Source organism: Bufo gargarizans, chromosome 2 (assembly GCF_014858855.1).
Source record: "Bufo gargarizans isolate SCDJY-AF-19 chromosome 2, ASM1485885v1, whole genome shotgun sequence".
Lineage (NCBI taxonomy): Eukaryota > Metazoa > Chordata > Amphibia > Anura > Bufonidae > Bufo > Bufo gargarizans.
The window spans coordinates 589,827,259-589,845,155 of record NC_058081.1 but is presented as its reverse complement, the minus strand read 5'-3'; positions in this window follow the sequence as shown (position 1 = coordinate 589,845,155).

Below are 17,897 nucleotides of genomic sequence, written 5' to 3'. Positions count from 1 at the left end.
TTTAGGCCCCGGCACCCAGGCAGAGGAGAGAGGTCCCGTAACAGAGAATCTGTCTTCATGTCAGCAGAGAATCAGTCTGCATGTCATAGCAGAGAATCAGGCTTCATGTCAGCCACCACTGCAACAGTCCATTGTCATAAATTTAGGCCCAGCACCCAGGCAGAGGAGAGAGGTCCCGTAACAGACAATCTGGCTTCATGTCAGCAGAGAATTAGTCTGCATGTCATAGCAGAGAATCAGGCTTCACGTCAGCCACCACTGCAACAGTCCATTGTCATAAATTTAGGCCCAGCACCCAGGCAGAGGAGAGAGGTCCCGTAACAGACAATCTGGCTTCATGTCAGCAGAGAATCAGTCTGCATGTCATAGCAGAAAATCAGGCTTCACGTCAGCCACCACTGCAACAGTCCATTGTCAGATATTTAGGCCCAGCACCCAGGCAGAGGAGAGAGGTCCCGTAACAGAGGATCTGGCTTCATGTCAGCAGAGAATCAGTCTGCATGTCATAGCAGAAAATCAGGCTTCACGTCAGCCACCACTGCAACAGTCCATTGTCATAAATTTAGGCCCAGCACCCAGGCAGAGGAGAGAGGTCCCGTAACAGAGAATCTGGCTTCATGTCAGCAGAGAATTAGTCTGCATGTCATAGCAGAGAATCAGGCTTCATGTCATAGCAGAGAATCTGGCTTCACGTCAGCCACCAATGCAACAGTCCATTGTCAGATATTTAGGCCCAGCACCCAGGCAGAGGAGAGAGGTCCCGTAACAGAGAATCTGGCTTCATGTCAGCAGAGAATCAGTCTGCATGTCATAGCAGAGAATCAGGCTTCACGTCAGCCACCACTGCAACAGTCCATTGTCAGATATTTAGGCCCAGCACCCAGGCAGAGGAGAGAGGTCCCGTAACAGAGAATCTGGCTTCATGTCAGCAGAGAATCAGTCTGCATGTCATAGCAGAGAATCAGGCTTCACGTCAGCCACCACTGCAACAGTCCATTGGCATATATTTAGGCCCCGGCACCCAGGCGGGAAAGAGAGGTCCCATAAAAGAGAATCTGGCTTCATGTCAGCAGAGAATCAGTCTGCATGTCATAGCAGAGAATCAGGCTTCACGTCAGCCACCACTGCAACAGTCCATTGTCAGATATTTAGGCCCAGCACCCAGGCAGAGGAGAGAGGTCCCGTAACAGAGGATCTGGCTTCATGTCAGCAGAGAATCAGTCTGCATGTCATAGCAGAAAATCAGGCTTCACGTCAGCCACCACTGCAACAGTCCATTGTCATAAATTTAGGCCCAGCACCCAGGCAGAGGAGAGAGGTCCCGTAACAGAGAATCTGGCTTCATGTCAGCAGAGAATCAGTCTTCATGTCATAGCAGAGAATCAGTCTTCATGTCATAGCAGAGAATCAGGCTTCACGTCACCCACCACTGTAAGAGTCCATTTTCATAAATTTAGGCCCAGCACCCAGGCAGAGGAGAGAGGTCCCGTAACAGACAATCTGGCTTCATGTCAGCAGAGAATCAGTCTTCATATCATAGCAGAGAATCAGGCTTCACGTTACCCACCACTGTAAGAGTCCATTTTCATAAATTTAGGCCCAGCACCCAGGCAGAGGAGAGAGGTCCCGTAACAGACAATCTGGCTTCATGTCAGCAGAGAATCAGTCTTCATATCATAGCAGAGAATCAGGCTTCACGTCACCCACCACTGCAACAGTCCATTTTCATAAATTTAGGCCCAGCACCCAGGCAGAGGAGAGAGGTCCCGTAACAGAGGATCTGGCTTCATGTCAGCAGAGAATCAGTCTTCATGTCATAGCAGAGAATCAGTTTTCATGTCATAGCAGAGAATCAGGCTTCACGTCACCCACCACTGTAAGAGTCCATTTTCATAAATTTAGGCCCAGCACCCAGGCAGAGGAGAGAGGTCCCGTAACAGAGGATCTGGCTTCATGTCAGCAGAGAATCAGTCTGCATGTCATAGCAGAAAATCAGGCTTCACGTCAGCCACCACTGCAACAGTCCATTGTCAGATATTTAGGCCCAGCACCCAGGCAGAGGAGAGAGGTCCCATAACAGAGGATCTGGCTTCATGTCAGCAGAGAATCAGTCTGCATGTCATAGCAGAAAATCAGGCTTCACGTCAGCCACCACTGCAACAGTCCATTGTCAGATATTTAGGCCCAGCACCCAGGCAGAGGAGAGAGGTCCCGTAACAGAGGATCTGGCTTCATGTCAGCAGAGAATCAGTCTGCATGTCATAGCAGAAAATCAGGCTTCACGTCAGCCACCACTGCAACAGTCCATTGTCAGATATTTAGGCCCAGCACCCAGGCAGAGGAGAGAGGTCCCGTAACAGAGGATCTGGCTTCATGTCAGCAGAGAATCAGTCTGCATGTCATAGCAGAAAATCAGGCTTCACGTCAGCCACCACTGCAACAGTCCATTGTCAGATATTTAGGCCCAGCACCCAGGCAGAGGAGAGAGGTCCCGTAACAGAGGATCTGGCTTCATGTCAGCAGAGAATCAGTCTGCATGTCATAGCAGAGAATCAGTCTTCATGTCATAGCAGAGAATCAGGCTTCACGTCACCCACCACTGTAAGAGTCCATTTTCATAAATTTAGGCCCAGCACCCAGGCAGAGGAGAGAGGTCCCGTAACAGACAATCTGGCTTCATGTCAGCAGAGAATCAGTCTTCATATCATAGCAGAGAATCAGGCTTCACGTCACCCACCACTGCAACAGTCCATTTTCATAAATTTAGGCCCAGCACCCAGGCAGAGGAGAGAGGTCCCGTAACAGACAATCTGGCTTCATGTCAGCAGAGAATCAGTCTTCATGTCATAGCAGAGAATCAGTTTTCATGTCATAGCAGAGAATCAGGCTTCACGTCACCCACCACTGTAAGAGTCCATTTTCATAAATTTAGGCCCAGCACCCAGGCAGAGGAGAGAGGTCCCGTAACAGAGGATCTGGCTTCATGTCAGCAGAGAATCAGTCTGCATGTCATAGCAGAAAATCAGGCTTCACGTCAGCCACCACTGCAACAGTCCGTTGTCAGATATTTAGGCCCAGCACCCAGGCAGAGGAGAGAGGTCCCATAACAGAGGATCTGGCTTCATGTCAGCAGAGAATCAGTCTGCATGTCATAGCAGAAAATCAGGCTTCACGTCAGCCACCACTGCAACAGTCCATTGTCAGATATTTAGGCCCAGCACCCAGGCAGAGGAGAGAGGTCCCGTAACAGAGGATCTGGCTTCATGTCAGCAGAGAATCAGTCTGCATGTCATAGCAGAAAATCAGGCTTCACGTCAGCCACCACTGCAACAGTCCATTGTCAGATATTTAGGCCCAGCACCCAGGCAGAGGAGAGAGGTCCCGTAACAGAGGATCTGGCTTCATGTCAGCAGAGAATCAGTCTGCATGTCATAGCAGAAAATCAGGCTTCACGTCAGCCACCACTGCAACAGTCCATTGTCAGATATTTAGGCCCAGCACCCAGGCAGAGGAGAGAGGTCCCGTAACAGAGGATCTGGCTTCATGTCAGCAGAGAATCAGTCTGCATGTCATAGCAGAAAATCAGGCTTCACGTCAGCCACCACTGCAACAGTCCATTGTCAGATATTTAGGCCCAGCACCCAGGCAGAGGAGAGAGGTCCCGTAACAGAGGATCTGGCCTCATGTCAGCAGAGAATCAGTCTGCATGTCATAGCAGAGAATCAGGCTTCACGTCACCCAACATTGGAACAGTCCATTGGCATATATTTAGGCCCCGGCACCCAGACAGAGGAGAGGTTCATTCAACTTTGGGTAGCCTCACAATATAATGGTAAAATGAAAATAAAAATAGGATTGAATGAGGAAGTGCCCTGGAGTCCAATAATATATGGTTAAGGGGAGGTAGTTAATGTCTAATCTGGACAAGGGACGGACAGGTCCTGTGGGATCCATGCCTGGTTAATTTTTATGAACGTCAGCTTGTCCACATTGGCTGTAGACAGGCGGCTGCGTTTGTCTGTAATGACGCCCCCTGCCGTGCTGAATACACGTTCAGACAAAACGCTGGCCGCCGGGCAGGCCAGCACCTCCAAGGCATAAAAGGCTAGCTCTGGCCACGTGGACAAATTAGAGACCCAGAAGTTAAATGGGGCCGAACCATCAGTCAGTACGTGGAGGGGTGTGCACACGTACTGTTCCACCATGTTAGTGAAATGTTGCCTCCTGCTAACACGTTGCGTATCAGGTGGTGGTGCAGTTAGCTGTGGCGTGTTGACAAAAGTTTTCCACATCTCTGCCATGTTAACCCTGCCCTCAGAGGAGCTGGCCGTGACACAGCTGCCTTGGCGACCTCTTGCTCCTCCTCTGCCTTGGCCTTGGGCTTCCACTTGTTCCCCTGTGACATTTGGGAATGCTCTCAGTAGCGCATCTACCAACGTGCGCTTGTACTCGCGCATCTTCCTATCACGCTCCAGTGCAGGAAGTAAGGTGGGCACATTGTCTTTGTAGCGTGGATCCAGCAGGGTGGCAACCCAGTAGTCCGCACAGGTTAAAATGTGGGCAACTCTGCTGTCGTTGCGCAGGCACTGCAGCATGTAGTCGCTCATGTGTGCCAGGCTGCCCAGGGGTAAGGACAAGCTGTCCTCTGTGGGAGGCGTATCGTCATCGTCCTGCCTTTCCCCCCAGCCACGCACCAGTGATGGACCCGAGCTGCGTTGGGTGCCACCCCGCTGTGACCATGCTTCATCCTCATCCTCCTCCTCCTCATCCTCATCCTCCTCGTCCTCCAGTAGTGGGCCCTGGCTGGCCACATTTGTACCTGGCCTCTGCTGTTGCCAAAAACCTCCCTCTGAGTCACTTCGAAGAGACTGGCCTGAAAGTGCTAAAAATGACCCCTCTTCCTCCTCCTCCTCCTCCTCCTCCTGGGCCACCTCCTCTTCCATCATCGCCCTAAGTATTTTCTCAAGGAGACATAGAAGTGGTATTGTAACGCTGATAACGGCGTCATCGCCACTGGCCATGTTGGTGGAGTACTCGAAACAGCGCAACAGGGCACACAGGTCTCGCATGGAGGCCCAGTCATTGGTGGTGAAGTGGTGCTGTTCTGTAGTGCGACTGACCCGTGCGTGCTGCAGCTGAAACTCCACTATGGCCTGCTGCTGCTCGCACAGTCTGTCCAGCATGTGCAAGGTGGAGTTCCACCTGGTGGGCACGTCGCATATGAGGCGGTGAGCGGGAAGGCCGAAGTTACGCTGTAGCGCAGACAGGCGAGCAGCAGCAGGATGTGAACGCCGGAAGCGCGAACAGACGGCCCGCACTTTATGCAGCAGCTCTGACATGTCGGGGTAGTTGTGAATGAACTTCTGCACCACCAAATTCAGCACATGCGCCAAGCAAGGGATGTGCGTCAAATTGGCTAGTCCCAGAGCTGCAACGAGATTTCGCCCATTATCACACACCACCAGGCCGGGCTTGAGGCTCACCGGCAGCAACCACTCGTCGGTCTGTTGTTCTATACCCCGCCACAACTCCTGTGTGGTGTGGGGCCTGTCCCCCAAACATATGAGTTTCAGAATGGCCTGCTGACGTTTACCCCGGGCTGTGCTGAAGTTGGTGGTGAAGGTGTGTGGCTGACTGGATGAGCAGGTGGAAGAAGAGGAGGAGGAAGCCAAGAAGGAGGAGGTGGCAACAGGAGGCAAAGAATGTTGCCCTGCGATCCTTGGCGGCGGAAGGACGTGCGCCAAACAGCTCTCCGCCTGGGGCCCAGCTGCCACTACATTTACCCAGTGTGCAGTTAGGGAGATATAGCGTCCCTGGCCGTGCTTACTGGTCCACGTATCTGTGGTTAGGTGGACCTTGCTACAGATGGCGTTGCGCAGTGCACACTTGATTTTATCGGATACTTGGTTGTGCAGGGAAGGCACGGCTCTCTTGGAGAAGTAGTGGCGGCTGGGAACAACATACTGTGGGACAGCAAGCGACATGAGCTGTTTGAAGCTGTCTGTGTCCACCAGCCTAAATGACAGCATTTCATAGGCCAGTAGTTTAGAAATGCTGGCATTCAGGGCCAGGGATCGAGGGTGGCTAGGTGGGAATTTACGCTTTCTCTCCAATGTTTGTGAGATGGAGAGCTGAACGCTGCCGTGTGACATGGTTGAGACGCTTGGTGACGGAGGTGGTGGTGGTGTTGGTGGTACATCCCCTGTTTGCTGGGCGGCAGGTGCCAACGTTCCTCCAGAGGCGGAGGAAGAGGCCGAGGCGGCAGCAGCAGAAGAGGCCGAGGCAGCAGCAGCAGAAGAGGTAGCAGGGGGAGCCTGAGTGACTTCCTTGGTTTTAAGGTGTTTACTCCACTGCAGTTCATGCTTTGCATGCAGGTGCCTGGTCATGCAGGTTGTGCTCAGGTTCAGAACGTTAATGCCTCGCTTCAGGCTCTGATGGCACAGCGTGCAAACCACTCGGGTCTTGTCGTCAGCACATTGTTTGAAGAAGTGCCATGCCAGGGAACTCCTTGAAGCTGCCTTTGGGGTGCTCGGTCCCAGATGGCGGCGGTCAGTAGCAGGCGGAGTCTCTTGGCGGCGGGTGTTCTGCTTTTGCCCACTGCTCCCTCTTTTGCTACGCTGTTGGCTCGGTCTCACCACTGCCTCTTCCTCCGAACTGTGAAAGTCAGTGGCACGACCTTCATTCCATGTGGGGTCTAGGACCTCATCGTCCCCTGCATCGTCTTCCACCCAGTCTTGATCCCTGACCTCCTGTTCAGTCTGCACACTGCAGAAAGACGCAGCAGTTGGCACCTGTGTTTCGTCATCATCAGAGACATGCTGAGGTGGTATTTCCATGTCCTCATCATCAGGAAACATAAGTGGTTGTGCGTCAGTGCAGTCTATGTCTTCCACAGCTGGGGAAGGGCTAGGTGGATGCCCTTGGGAAACCCTGCCAGCAGAGTCTTCAAACAGCATAAGAGACTGCTGCATAACTTGAGGCTCAGACAGTTTCCCTGATATGCATGGGGGTGATGTGACAGACTGATGGGGTTGGTTTTCAGGCACCATCTGTGCGCTTTCTGCAGAAGACTGGTGGGAGATAATGTGAACGTGCTGGATCCACTGTCGGCCACCCAATTGACTAATGCCTGTACCTGCTCAGGCCTTACCATCCTTAGAACGGCATTGGGCCCCACCATATATCGCTGTAAATTCTGGCGGCTACTGGGACCTGAGGTAGTTGGTACACTAGGACGTGTGGATGTGGCAGAACGGCCACGTCCTCTCCCAGCACCAGAGGGTCCACTAACACCACCACGACCATGTCCACGTCCGCGTCCCTTACTAGATGTTTTCCTCATTTTTATGGTTCACTACAACAACAAAAATATTATTTGGCCCAATGTATTGTATTCAAATTCAGCTGAATATAAATTTGAGGCCTAGTATTTAGGCGCTGGGTGACCGGTATGGATTTACTGACAGAATTAGACTTGGAAATGCACAGTAGCGTGTGTGTGAAGTTATACTGAATGACCCTATGTGCACCTTGAATATTATATACCCTTTTAGGGATAGATTTCAAATAGCTCTGATATAGCAGAAACCACTAAATTATGAAATTGCTAAATTTGGAATTGTATTTCAACCCAGAACAAAAAATGTGCTTTGACGGACACTAAATAACTTGCCCAGCCACAACAGTACAGTGGTAACGACAGATTTAGCGGGATATAAATTTGAGGCCTAGTATTTAGGCGCTGGGTGACCGGTATGGATTTACTAACAGAATTAGACTTGGAAATGCACAGTAGCGTGTGTGTGAAGTTATTCTGAATGACCCTATGTGCACCTTGAATATTATATACCCTTTTAGGGATAGATTTCAAATAGCTCTGATATAGCAGAAACCACTAAATTATGAAATTGCTAAATTGGGAATTGTATTTCAACCCAGAACAAAAAATGTGCTTTGACGGACACTAAATAACTTGCCCAGCCACAACAGTACAGCGGTAACGACAGATTTAGCGGGATATAAATTTGAGGCCTAGTATTTAGGCGCTGGGTGACCGGTATGGATTTAGTGACAGAATTAAACTTGGAAATGCACAGTAGCGTGTGTGTGAAGTTATTCTGAATGACCCTATGTGCACCTTGAATATTATATACCCTTTTAGGGATAGATTTCAAATAGCTCTGATATAGCAGAAACCACTAAATTATGAAATTGCTAAATTGGGAATTGTATTTCAACCCAGAACAAAAAATGTGCTTTGACGGACACTAAATAACTTGCCCAGCCACAACAGTACAGCGGTAACGACAGATTTAGCGGGATATAAATTTGAGGCCTAGTATTTAGGCGCTGGGTGACCGGTATGGATTTAGTGACAGAATTAGACTTGGAAATGCACAGTAGCGTGTGTGTGAAGTTATTCTGAATGACCCTATGTGCACCTTGAATATTATATACCCTTTTAGGGATAGATTTCAAATAGCTCTGATATAGCAGAAACCACTAAATTATGAAATTGCTAAATTTGGAATTGTATTTCAACCCAGAACAAAAAATGTGCTTTGACGGACACTAAATAACTTGCCCAGCCACAACAGTACAGCGGTAACGATAGATTTAGCGGGATATAAATTTGAGGCCTAGTATTTAGGCGCTGGGTGACCGGTATGGATTTAGTGACAGAATTAGACTTGGAAATGCACAGTAGCGTGTGTGTGAAGTTATTCTGAATGACCCTATGTGCACCTTGAATATTATATACCCTTTTAGGGATAGATTTCAAATAGCTCTGATATAGCAGAAACCACTAAATTATGAAATTGCTAAATTTGGAATTGTATTTCAACCCAGAACAAAAAATGTGCTTTGACGGACACTAAATAACTTGCCCAGCCACAACAGTACAGCGGTAACGATAGATTTAGCGGGATATAAATTTGAGGCCTAGTATTTAGGCGCTGGGTGACCGGTATGGATTTAGTGACAGAATTAGACTTGGAAATGCACAGTAGCGTGTGTGTGAAGTTATTCTGAATGACCCTATGTGCACCTTGAATATTATATACCCTTTTAGGGATAGATTTCAAATAGCTCTGATATAGCAGAAACCACTAAATTATGAAATTGCTAAATTGGGAATTGTATTTCAACCCAGAACAAAAAATGTGCTTTGACGGACACTAAATAACTTGCCCAGCCACAACAGTACAGCGGTAACAACAGATTTAGCGGGATATAAATTTGAGGCCTAGTATTTAGGCGCTGGGTGACCGGTATGGATTTAGTGACAGAATTAGACTGGGATATGGCCAAAAAATAACCACACTATTGCTGGTTAAATGCACTTGGTGTGACAGCTTGACCAACCACACTACTGAGGGTTAAATGCACTTGGTGACGGGCGCAGCTTGCCCCTGATGTAGTATATGGCCAAAAAATCAACAGACTATTGCTGGTTAAATGCACTTGGTGTGACAGCTTGACCAACCACACTACTGAGGGTTAAATGCACTTGGTGACGGGCGCAGCTTGCCCCTGATGTAGTATATGGCCAAAAAATGAACAGACTATTGCTGGTTAAATGCACTTGGTGTGACAGCTTCACCCTGATGTAGGCTTTAGCTAAAAAACAACCACACCAGTGAGGGTTAAATGCACTTGGTGACAGGCGCAGCTTGCCCCTGATGTAGTATATGGCCAAGAAATGAACAGACTATTGCTGGTTAAATGCACTTGGTGTGACAGCTTGACCAACCACACTACTGAGGGTTAAATGCACTTGGTGACGGGCGCAGCTTGCCCCTGATGTAGTATATGGCCAAAAAATGAACAGACTATTGCTGGTTAAATGCACTTGGTGTGACAGCTTGACCAACCATACTACTGAGGGTTAAATGCACTTGGTGACGGGCGCAGCTTGCCCCTGATGTAGTATATGGCCAAAAAATTAACAGACTATTGCTGGTTAAATGCACTTGGTGTGACAGCTTCACCCTGATGTAGGCTTTAGCCAAAAAACAACCACACCATTGAGGGTTAAATGCACTTGGTGACAGCTTGCCCCTGATGTAGTATATGGCCAAAAAATAAACAGACTATTGCTGGTTAAATGCACTTGGTGTGACAGCTTCACCCTGATGTAGGCTTTAGCCAAAAAACAACCACACCATTGAGGGTTAAATGCACTTGGTCGCAGCTTGTGCTGGCGCACCACAAGACACAAAATGGCCGCCGATCACCCCAGAAAAAAGTGACTGACAAACGGTCTGGGCAGCCTAAAAACAGTGAGCAATTGAATTTTAGCAGCTCAATGATGCACAGCTGCAGATTGATCGATTAATCAAGTCCTTTGGAGGAGTTAATCTGCCTAATCTCGCCCTACTGTCGCAGCCGCAACCTCTCCCTACGCTAATCAGAGCAGAGTGACGGGCGGCGCTATGTGACTCCAGCTTAAATAGAGGCTGGGTCACATGGTGCTCTGGCCAATCACAGCCATGCCAATAGTAGGCATGGCTGTGACGGCCTCTTGGGGCAAGTAGTATGACGCTTGTTGATTGGCTGCTTTGCAGCCTTTCAAAAAGCACCAAGAAAGCGTCACAAAAGCGCCAAGAAAGCGACGAACACCGAACCCGAACCCGGACTTTTACGAAAATGTCCGGGTTCGGGTCCGTGTCACGGACACCCCAAAATTCGGTACGAACCCGAACTATACAGTTCGAGTTCGCTCATCCCTACAGATGACCATTGCTTGTATGGGGTGTCATTGATTGTGGCAGATATCTATTGACTGTACTATATGTATATTAATTAAAGCTTACGTTGACTGATTCAAGCAGATTTCCATTAATTGTCTTGGATGTCCATTGATTTTAGCAGATGAGCATTGTTTGTTGATTGAGTGTCCACTGATTTTAACAGATATACATTGAGTGTACTGGATGTACAATGGTCATACTAAATGTCCATTTTTGTAGCGATGTACACTAGATTGTGGTGAATGTCCACTGATTATAGTAATATAGCGGATGTCCAATGAGATGGTCTATTAGTTGTGCAATCACCTTCAATTATACATACAGTCATTAACCTGATTAGGTGGAGCTCCTCTAAAAAATTTTTTTACAGGACCTACAAGATAACATGCTGGGAATGTTATAAAACAAAAATAGAAGGAATACTTACCTGCTCAAACCTCTGTCTTTCTTGTGCCTCTGTTCCAGTGCTCTTGGAGGTCTTTGTTGCCTGCACTGTAGCGGTGGCGTGCCTGACTACTCCATGTGATTGCTGGAGCCAGGCACTGTCACTGCTGCAACATTGACATGCCCTACTACCCCACCTGACTGCAGAGGCCAGTAACTGGATGCAGTGGTAACGTGGAGTAGTCGGGCACAACATTTCTGCAGTGCAGTGTAAAGAATCCCCGGGGTTTGAGCAGATCAGTATTAAACCTATAACATCTGTATTAGTAGAGATAAAAACATGTTTCATCTGAACTTCCAACCATTGAAGATTGTAAAGTTTCAAGGCTGCCTATACAGGAGTTACTACATTTCAGCTGGCCGAAAAAGACAATTTAGACCATTTTCTGTCAACCATCAGTGCTCTTTTCATGGCACAAATGACTGAGCACCTGTTGGCAGATATCTATGGAAAAGTTGTTCCACCTTGTTAGATTTTTTTCAATCATTTGTGCAGTAGTTAATCCTTGAAATGTTGTTCTTGCAAAACAACAGAGATAGATGAGAAAATATCACAGACCACCCATGAATGTCTAATCATTCAGAAAACTGCCTCCTCTAATCACCAGTGTATATGGCCATCTTTAGGCTCTGATCACAGCTGAGAAGTGGCTTCTATACATATGAAAACCCATAATGTTGCTGCAGTTCAGTCTAACAACTTTGACATTGACCAATAATGAGGTCCTTTGGGGGTATAAGAGCTTGGCGTTAGTTTGGCAGCAAGAATAGCACTGTAAGTCCTGTTATCCTTGTTGTTAAAATGGACAACATTGCTGATGGAGGCTCCTAATGAAGCCCCAATAGTGGTGTGAAGCCCAAGATTAGCAACAAAGTTCCATGGTCACAATAGGACCATTTGTTAAATGCTATAGTGACACTGAACTGACAGGTATAAATGCAATCACTAAACATCCCTAAATGCCTTGCAAAGTTAATAAAGCATAGCACATAAGTGGTAAGAAGCACCAAGAAATCTCCAAAGATTGGGGGCAACTCACGTGCAGCCACCTCTCCAAATAACATCAGTTGGGGTTACAGATGGTGGATATGACTTTTAGAACTCAGATTCCTTTAAAAGGCTCATTATGGGCATAAATTATCTTCCTTTCATACAAATGCAATTATTCCCTTTATCAATTGTTTCTATTTTTTTTAGCTTATAAATATACACTGCTTATAAATAGAATATTTTTCTCTTAATTATTTTGGTATTTTTGCCAGCCTGCAAAGCATCTATTGTGATCTTTTCAATGGAAGCCTGCCATGACGGGGAACAGCCAAGCCATTGCTATAGAGGACCAATCAACATCACAACAAACTTCCGCACTGTGCAGTAAAACTTCCATTTTTTTGTTTGGAAAAGCAAAACAGCATCTGTTGTTTGCCATGTTTCATGAAAACCAGATTATGCATTTAATATTGACGTTTATTCCAGGATGTGTAGGCTATATTTTGTTTTTCTACTCAAACACTGCACACAACAACTTTTCTAAAAAGTTGAAATGTACCTTCTGCTGAGAGGATTTTTTTCACTTTTCATGCAACTATGTAATCATATATATTGGAGCATATTGGGGGTAACTTGTAATGCACTCCCCTGTAAACTAATATAAAGAAGGGCATGCATGAATGCAAAGTGTGGACAAATGTGGGTTGTAGTAGATGTCTGTTGAATATAGAGGATGTTCATTGAGAATAAAAATATCAATTGATTTGCTGGATGTTAATAAAAACAATATTTGATAGTAGTTGATATCCATTGATTGAAGTGGATGTTAGTTGAGGGCAGTGGATGTCCACTGAGCATAGAGGATGCCCATTGAATATAGCTAATGTGTATTTATTGTAGATGATGTCTATTGATTACAGCAGATGTGTATTGTTTGCAGCAGTCCATTGACTGCAAAGGATGTCCATTAATTCTGGTGGATGTCCACCGATTGTGCTGGATGTCTGTTAAGTTTAGTAAATGTCTACTGATTGTTGACTATTTATTGTACTGGTTGTCAATTGATTGTCGCAAAAGTCCACTGATTGTAGCAGATGTCCACCGACTGAGGAAAATGTTCATTGATTGTAGTGGATGTTCACTGAGGGTAGCATATGTCCAATCAGTTTTCAACTAATTGGAGCAGATGTCCATTGATTGTACCGGATGCCCATTAATTGTGGCTGATGACCATTAATTGTGCAGTATGCCAGTCCTGCAGGGTGAGCGATGGTGAGGTCACAGGGGCAGTTAACAGACCGAGGGTTGCTATTGGTACTCACAGTTTTTATATACCCTGGGCAGGCGTACAGCAGTGATGGAGAGGCTGGCACATAGATCCTCTGGGGCACTCTCTGTATATAGGGACCAGGCCGGTGGTAGGTGAGGTGCCCTGGGTTTTGCAGGTTTAGTTTGCCTGTGGCAAGATCCCTTATAGTTCGTGACGCCAGTGCCGGTAACGGTGGCACACCGATTTATTGTAGGAATAATTGAGGTACACATGGTTGTAGTGAACCAGAACTCCTTTTTACTGAAACAGTTAAACTATATACAGGCTTCAGTTGGTTTCATATGCAGGGTCTTGATAACAAGCAGGCTTCACAATAAATGGCAGGCAAAGTCTTTGCAAGATACTCAGAGGGAATAACACTCACAGATCAGGCTGTACTTTCTTCAGATCCTGTCTGGCTTTCTCCAAGGCCCGTATGCCCTATTGCTGGCTTTATCCTTGGGTAGGGAAACCTTCCTCTGGTATAAATCCTCTTGCTGTAAATATTCTTCTGCCCTTCAGCTTTCTACTTGGCTGGATAAACTTGGCTCTGCTCTGTCCTTTACAAAATGCTAGATACTTCAGGAGGCAACCTCTTCTCCTGGGTGTAAGCTAGGAACCTGGGCTATCTAGCTGCATGTCAGAAGCTGCACTTCAGCTGATCTCTAGCTAAAGTGTCCACTGGCTTCTAACTACACACTCCAACTCACTGACTCTCCCTGAACTGGACCTGACTATATATACTAGGGGGTTCCCTAGCTCCCTCTACTGCCTAGGAGGAGGAACTACACCCCTAACAGGCCTGGTACACAGGAGATAATATGACAACATACATTAAAATGCAATACAAAATACAATGACCATGTTCCACAGGGGGTGGAGAACAACGTGACCCAATTGACCCTTGAGTAGTGCCCACATTTACATTGTGGGACACTACAATTGTAGCAAGGGGCAGAATAGATAGAGACCCCACAGGGAAATTTCCCAGTTGGGCAATGCCCAGGGGACCACCTGAGACTACCAATCTGATGCTCTCTGTGTTAACAGTAGGATCATCAGGTGTGTATCTGGATGGCTTCTGCAGATGCCCTACCAAATTGAATTGTTTCACCATCCTCAGGAGCATGATACAATTGAATACTGCAGCAGATAATGGGAGTATTTACGTAGTGGGACACTAAAATTGTAGCAAGGGGCAGAATAGATAGAGACCCCACAGGGAAATTTCCCAGTGGGGCAATGCCCAGGGGACCACCTGAGACTACCAATCTGATGCGCTCTGTGTTAAACAGTAGGATCATCAGGTGCGTATCTGGATGGCTTCTGCAGATGCCCTACCAAATTTAATTGTATCACCATCCTCAGGAGCATGATACAATTGAATTCTGCAGCAGATAATGGGAGTCCATGTCTCCCTGTTCTGCCCTTCACCATCATAGGCCACAGGTCACTGTATGAGACAGTGTACAAATGGTGCATGGATACATGTGGCTTGGAATGGGATACAGGTATTTATTTTGTTTTTCTTTCCTTGGCCACTTACGGTACTATAGAGGTCATTAATAGAGGCAGACCAGGCAGCAAAGTGAAGTAGTTGGCCTGTTAATGTGGCCCACATCTCACCCCCTAAGCCGCATATCTTAATTAGGGACAACTGGAGGAGAAGTAGGAGGACAGAATGTGGCAACTACTCCTGGCCACCACAGAAGGGCAGCTTCCGGGGCAATATTTTGTGCTGCGCTGGGGTATTTGATCCCGCTGAGGCAGTATTTTCTACTGCAATTGCTGACCTTGCCTACTTGTGTTTGGATTAGCCTACAACATGGGGGGCACTTTTAGTTTTTTTATAGGGCCACTTTAGGTTCCCTGTCTGCCCATAATTGTAGTGCATGTTTATTGATTGTAGCAAATTGCCATTGATTTTAATGGATGTCCATTTATTGTAGCGGATCTCCACTGATTCTAGCAGATGTCTATTCATTGTAGAGGATGGCCACTGATTGTAGCAGATGTCCCTTGGTTGTAGTGGATGTCTATTAACTCCAGTTTACGCATTGGCCTTCAGTCACTGTAGTAAACCCATTTTAGTCAACAGATATTATAAAAAAAACTATAACTTTTTTCGAGAAAAATGAAGGAGGGCACATGTTTGGATCCTTTTACTTGGACCAATGCTGGGCGAAAATAACCGCCAATCAACAATATCAAGTGGACCAGAACTTGTTTAAAGGGCCTTTTACATGTCCTGATGCAAAAAAAATAGGGGAACAGTTCGTCCCCTATTCACTTTTCATATTGTCAGCAGACCATGTGAGGAGTAAGTGTGCTGAGGACAAACAGTGATCTTAGGTGGCACATGAAAGATGTGATCACCCAACAAATTAGTATTTTGCTTGTTTGTCGGATGAATAGCGGCACTAGTGTGTAGAAATGCTTAGTCAATAGAGACACCCCAATACATTTACATCTGTAATTGCAGCAAAAGGTGGATCCACAAAGTATTGACTTTCAGGGGGTAAATACACACATTAGTTCTCTACCTCTTAATTATTGTTTCTGTCAATAAAAAATATTTTGCATCTTCAAAGTGGTAGACATGTTGTGTAAATCTAATGGTACCACCCCCAACAAAAAAATCTATTTTCATTCCAGGTTGTAATGGAACAAAACAAAAAAATAAACACCAAAGGGGGTGAATACTTTCAAAATGCACCGCATATACATCATTAATAATATGACTCTACAGTATCAGTTTATTACCTTCACTTAAGTTTATGGTATGTCTGGAAGAATTTCTAATGTTACTGGGTTCACAAGACATGAAACAACCAGTGTAAAATATGTTCTTATCCAGCGCAAGGAAACTTTGAACCACCTACAAATTATAAAGGGTTATGGGAACACAACGTGATGACACATTTGTCTGTATGAGGCTATTAAAGCAAAGTATGTGCTATTCTGTAATAAATAGTATATAACAAATAAGCAACCAGTCAATTGAAATGCTGAAGATCAAGTAATATGATTGTGCTGGTGTGAGATGCCCCACAATTATTAAGAGGCACATGGCGTATCTGTGTAGCTCTGTGCGCCAGAACGGAAATCTATACCGGCGAGGGAGTCGGTGTATTATTTCAGGTATACTCTGGCTGGCTATGCCTAACGCCACACTGCCTGCTCTCCACCCTCCTCTACCCACTTTTTGGAAAAGTGGCAAATGGGATGAAAGTGGTGCATGCGTGAAACTTTGTGATATTTTGATGTCAGTTTTCTGATGTAAAGGAAATGAAAAATGCCCCACCATAGACAAAGCCTTAAATGCTAAAGTTATGGAAATCCGGTATGTAGGAAATGTATTCTTGTGGTGGCTGAAGGTAACTAGAACCTTATTATTGGACCCTATGCTACACAAGGGGTTTGGAGCGCTCTTAATAATCAATACTTAAGAGAAATTCTGCATCACTTTTATTCATTCATACATTGACTTGCCCTGATACATATTTAGATGCCATCTTAGATTATATAATGACATAAATCTGATCATCTATAAGGAGCTTTAATGGGATAATAAGAATTAGTCTGTTGGCTTATGCTATTTGGTACAGTGGGAAATTCAACTGCATTAAATCTTCAAGTAAAATACTATAAAAAATGAAGACATATTAATTAAATTCAGATCTAATAGAAAGCCATAGCAAGGTATTTAAGATACCTCCTTTATTATCTTATATTCACAAGGAAATGATAGCATTTGGACTGCTGATATTTAGCCACCCCTACTGTGTAGAGTGTTGACTATTACCAATAGAGGAACTACATTCCAGTACTGTGAATAATACCAAGTTATGCAACTTTTACCACTTTGATAACCAATGCAACAATGATATATATATATATATATATATATATATATATAGATATATATAGATATATATATATATATTGTGATCCAAGTAAAAAAATAAATGAAATTATATATTGCAAATGCCCTTGTGTCTTAGTATATGCTGGGAACACTATGCATGTTTTAAAAATATATGTAAAGATTACATTTTGTACCAAGTTTGATCTATGACACATACTGTATGTCTTTGTTGTTGCCTTTTTGTAGTAGTGATATTTACATAGTAACATAGTACATAAGGCCAAAAAAAAGACATTTGTCCATCCAGTTCGGCCTGTTATCCCGCAAGTTGATCCAGAGGAAGGCAAAAAAAAACCTGTGAGGTAGAAGCCAATTTTCCTCACTTTAGGGGAATAAAAAATTCCTTCCCGACTCCAATCAGGCAATCAGAATAAATCCCTGGATCAACGACCCCCCTCTAGAAGCTATAGCCTGTAATATTATTACACTCCAGAAATACATCCAGGCCCCTCTTGAATTCCTTTATTGTAC